The sequence below is a fragment of the Octopus bimaculoides genome, chromosome 21 (genome assembly GCF_046866305.1).
Source record: "Octopus bimaculoides isolate indiv1 chromosome 21, ASM4686630v1, whole genome shotgun sequence".
Classification (NCBI taxonomy): domain Eukaryota; kingdom Metazoa; phylum Mollusca; class Cephalopoda; order Octopoda; family Octopodidae; genus Octopus; species Octopus bimaculoides.
In genome coordinates, this window is record NC_142948.1 from 28,894,443 (window position 1) to 28,899,710 (window position 5,268).

The 5,268-nt window shown below is 38.4% G+C and overlaps 1 protein-coding gene across 1 annotated transcript in view; it reads left to right on the forward strand.

Annotated features, from left to right (window-relative positions):
• Positions 1-531: 531 nt before the first annotated feature.
• LOC149131544 (LIM domain transcription factor LMO4.2-like) overlaps positions 532-5,268 on the forward strand; it is a 201,031-nt gene continuing 196,294 nt past the window's right edge. Inside the window, exon 1 of the mRNA XM_089338989.1 lies at positions 532-2,368. The gene's annotated coding sequence lies outside the window, so the exon portion shown is untranslated. The remainder of the gene's footprint in view (positions 2,369-5,268) is intronic.

The following is a 5,268-nucleotide window of genomic DNA, read 5'->3' on the forward strand; positions in this document are numbered from 1 at the left end:
AAAAAAAGGCGTGATGGTCACGGTGAGCATGTCTTTACATCATAGATAGGCTAGGTTGCTGATGAGAGAGAATGGAATTGGTGGGTGGGTGGGAGGGGGGGTGGGCTGTTAAACACCAACAAACACTAGTATTGCAGCCACCAGCGCCGCAAATACCACCGCAGTCACAACCACCACTACCGCTACTACCACCACCACCACCACCACCACCGCCTCTGCCTTCACAGCCACGACGACCAGCACCGCCACCGCCACCAGTCTGTCAGTGCTTCTGCCGCTAATTGCAATAGCACCCAATGTTATTAATAACATCACCGCCCACCCCTCTCCTCTGGACCTCTCCCCCCACGCCTCCCTGTAATTCTCCGTGTATCTGCTCCACACACACACAAAAGACTGATGAGGGATAGCAGGAGGGGATCGTACGGCATCGATAGAGAGACATGTATAAAGTGAGTGAAGAGAAGACGTGAGAGGAAGGTAAATAAAAAAAGCAGAGATAGAGAGAGAGAGTGTGTGTGTGTGTGCGTGTGAGAGAGAGAGATGGCATGGAAAGACAACGAGGTGAGAAGGAGACACAGAAAGTGAGTGAAGGAGAGAAAGAAAGATATAGAAGTGAGAGAGGGCAAGTGAAAGGGAAATATAGAAGTGAGTAAGAGAGAGAGAGACAGACAGACAGACAGAAATAATGAGGGAGAAAGAGCGAGACAAAAATATAGAAGTGATATAAAAGAGAGAGAAGGCAATAAAGAAAGACAGAAAAAGAGAGAGAGAGAGAGACAGAGACAGAGAAATGTAGAACTGATAGAAGGAGAGAGGGAAAATATAGACGAGAGAGAAAGCAATAGAGAAAGATAGAGAGAGACACAGAGAGAAATAAGGGGAAGTGATAGAGTGGATGAAAACGAAAAGAAGAAAAAAAGAAAGGAAACTCCAAGCTGAGTTTTAGCAATGCTATTATCCAAACTAGTCGTTGCACGCCTTATAATGAGTTGCTGTTAATATCTTCTACGTCTGCTTACTATAATAGTTTAAATACACTCTCTCACGTATTTATAAACACCTACAGACACATATACACACTTATCTATCTATATACACATACAAGTACATACACAAATACACATATATATACCTACACAAACACACATTCGTACATAGATTCATATATATATATATATATATGTATATAGATCCGTGTGTGGTGTGTTAATTATGCTAATATAACAAGTACTTATTTTTGCTTTTTATCTATCTCTGCATCATCATCTTCGCCAACTTCCATTAAGAAACCGTTTTTGTGCCATTCGCTCTGAAATTCCTTCCTACCCTGATTAGCTGTGAATGCTGGAGAAATGAAAGGGAAGTATATATTTGTTAATCTACTTAACTAAGCCTGTTTAGCACCTTAAAACTAACCTAAAACTCTCTGAACGATTGCCAAAGGTGAAGAAATAATAGAAAACGGAACAAGATACTTCGACATAATCATTTACAATAAGTTCTTATTCCCACAACAAACTATAAAACCTGGACTGCTTTGCTATGTTTTATTACACAAGCGAGATAATGATTAGACTATTAATTATACCCTGGTTTTAACTGACATTAACTCTAACAAACAGCAGGACCAACACTTTCAGGAACAACAATTACATTTACGACGCAGTGAAGTAATTTCGCGCGTTTACATGGCTTGCTAGAAACAGCAGTCAAATCACAGCCAACCACCATTAAGAGAAAACAAAATATAATATATATATATATGTATATATATGTATAACAAATGAACCTTCAGAAGAAATAAAACGGGAGTACATTGAGTTATGTAGTCCCGGATGAATATTGCTTGAAACAAACAAAAACAAGACGGGACCGGGACACTCACCACTTGCACCTTTGATCATCATAGGTCTGTCTTGTTCAACTCAGAACTGAGCTAAACGATAACAACAACTGTATATATATATATATATATATATATATATATATTACTACTAATGATATTTGTAATTAGTATAGCTTGCTTTTATTAATTACAAATACGACTAACGGAGGAGAGAGGTCGATGACAAAAGGAGTTAAAATAACGAAAAACCAAATTCTACATTGAAAAACAAACTCAGGACAAATATAGACACAGATAATAATAAAAAAAAAACGGTTTCTTTTCAACTATAAATACAATCTATAGTGTTTATACAAAGTATATACATATATATAATTATATATATTATGCCATGCTTTGCTGCAGAAGGATAATATAACGGCTGTGGAAGATATACATTGTATATATTTGAATCCTATTTCGTATCTACGTACATATGATCAGCACCTATCGTCAATACAAAGGTATTTTATTTCACAGGTATGCTATTATAGATTGTCTTTTTATCTCTTATGTTTATCGATGTTTATTTATCTATATACGCGTGTCTGCATATGTATTATAAGTGTCAGTAGATATATATATATATATATATATATATATATATATATACGAGCGTGATGTTTTTGTGTAAGCATGTTTTATGCTATGTAAGCCTATATATATATATATATATTTATATATATATATATATATATATATATTTATATATATATATATATATATATATATATATATATATATATATATATATATATATATGTTGTTATTTCTAGCCTTCTGATCCCTCCCAGGTCAGACCTGATAAAGCAGATCTTTGGTTAAAGCAGCTTGACCAGTCAGTTCTTTTCCCCTTAAGCCGTAACGTTGTCATATGAAGATTTCGCTGTTATTTCTAGCAAGCACTTAAAGGTTTCCGTCTTTTCATCGATTACATGTGTTTATGAAGGCATTAGTGTTCGCTGTTAAAGCCATTTGGCTGTTATTATGGCTTAGCTTCATGTAATCTTCGATCCAACAAACCTACGAGCAAAGACAATCTCGCCGTGACCATCTCGTATTTTCTCTCAAACGTAAAACCAGCATCAGGGATTACATAACATGTCTTTCGTGTTATATTTGTGATTCTCTTGTCCCTGACAAACCCCTCGTTGGGTAGATCTCTGGTTATAGACCCACTATCTGGTGCCAAACCACCTTTTCGCTCCAACGGTAAACATCTGCGACTGCATTGGTCAATGCTATTTTTAGTTTTTAAGATCCTAAGATGTGATTTGGTTTCTATTTCTAGCAGGTCGAATCCTAAACGAGTGCTCTCTGTCTATCTCTGTCTGTCTGTTTGTCTGTCTCTCTCTCTCTCTGGTTCACTCTTATCTTTAGTTATTTACTTGTTCCAGACATTGGACTGCGGCCACGTTGGAGTTCTGCTTTGAAGAGTTTAGTCGAACAAATCAACGCCAATACTATATTTCTAAGTCTGGTGTTTATTTTTCTTCTGCCGAACTGCTAAGTTACAGAGAGGTAAACAAACCAATGCCAGTCGTCAAACGGTGGTGGTAGTGGTGGTGGTGGTGGTGGTGGTGGTAGTGGACAAACATAAACACACACATACACACACACGTGAGATACTTTCAGTTTACTAAATCCACTCATATGGCTTTGATCGGCCCAGGGCTATAGTAAAGAGAGACTGGCCAAGATACCACGCAATGGAACTGAACACAAGACCACAGTTTGGCAAACAAACGTCTTAAGCCCAAAGCTACACCTATACCTAATTAAATTCAAGATTAAGATTCCATTCATATATATATATATATATATATATATATATATATATTTCTTTCTTTCTTTAACGACCCCAGAATAATGAGAACAAACTTAACTGCAGAGCTATTTGAACCCTGATCTAAATAACCGTATTTAAATTTGCCCGATATCTATGATGATTTTGTAATCCATTGATAACCGATTAAATTGATCTCAATACTTGACTGGTACTTAATCGATTTTGGCAAAAATTATTCCGTACATGTGCATGTAACTTCGCTTCTGTGTGTGTATGTCTGCAAATGTAATAAGTATTCTTCGAGTTTGTTTTCATTCTCCCTGGCTGTCTTTTAAATGTTTGTTTGTGTGTACATACACTCATGGAAACACACTCTTTTACTCTTTTACTTGTTTCAGTCATTTGACTGTGGCCATGCTGGAGCACCACCTTTTAATCGAGCTAATCGACTCCAGGACTTATTCTTTGTAAGCCTAGTACTTATTCTATCGGTCTGTTTTGCCGAACCGCTAAGTTACGGGAGACGTAAACACACCAGCATCGGTTGTCAAGCGATGTTGGGGTGACAAGCACAGACACACAAACATATATACACACACGTACACATATATACATATATACGACGGGCTTCTTTCAGTTTCCGTCTACCCAATCCACTCACAAGGCTTTGGTCGGCCCGAGGCTGTAGTAGAAGACACTTGCCCAAGGTGCTACGCAGTGGGACTGAACCCAGAACCATGTGGTTGGTAAGCAAGCTACTTACCACACAGCCACTCCTACGCCTCACAAACACACACATACACATACACACTCTCTCTTTCTCTCACACACACACACATGTGCACGAGAGGGTGCTGAAAAGTTCCTGGTTTGGGTAAGAGAAAACACAGGATGATCAGTTAATTATGATTTTATTCAACATATTTCCCTCTCAGATTCACTCACTTATTGCAGAGGTCCTTCAGTTTTTCTAAGCCCCGTAAAAGAACTTGGAAGGCTGGAATTCCAACCAGGTTTTTCGCGACACCCTTAAAACCAGGAATTTTGGTAAATTTTCAGATTAACACCCGCACGATTTTCACTAGGGTGTTAGGGTTAGGGTTTTAGGAGCCGGGTTAGGATTAGGGTTAGGGTTTAGGGTTACGGTTAGGGTTAGGGACGGAATTAACGTGCGGGTGTTAATCTGAAAGTTTACCGGAATTTTTCAGGGTCTCCTCGTAGATTGTTTCTCGTTCTATGTGGAGGTGAGTTTAGAGATCTGTGTGTGTGTGTGTGTCTTTTTTCTTGTTCCATTCACTGGGTCGTATCCGTGCTGGGACACTACCTTGAAGGGTTTAGCTGAACAATTCGACCTCGACCTCGGTACTTCTATCGTTCTCCTTTTGCCAATCAACCGTCATGTTACGGAGACGTAAACAAACCAACACCAGTTATCAAGCGGTGTGGAGGGAAACGAACATCAAGAAACACAAACACACATTTATATAGATGTGTGTGTGTATGTTTGTTTATGTTTCTCTCACCCCCACCCCCAGTGCTTGTTAACCGATGCTGGTTTGTATATGTATGTATGACGGGCTTCTTTCAGTTT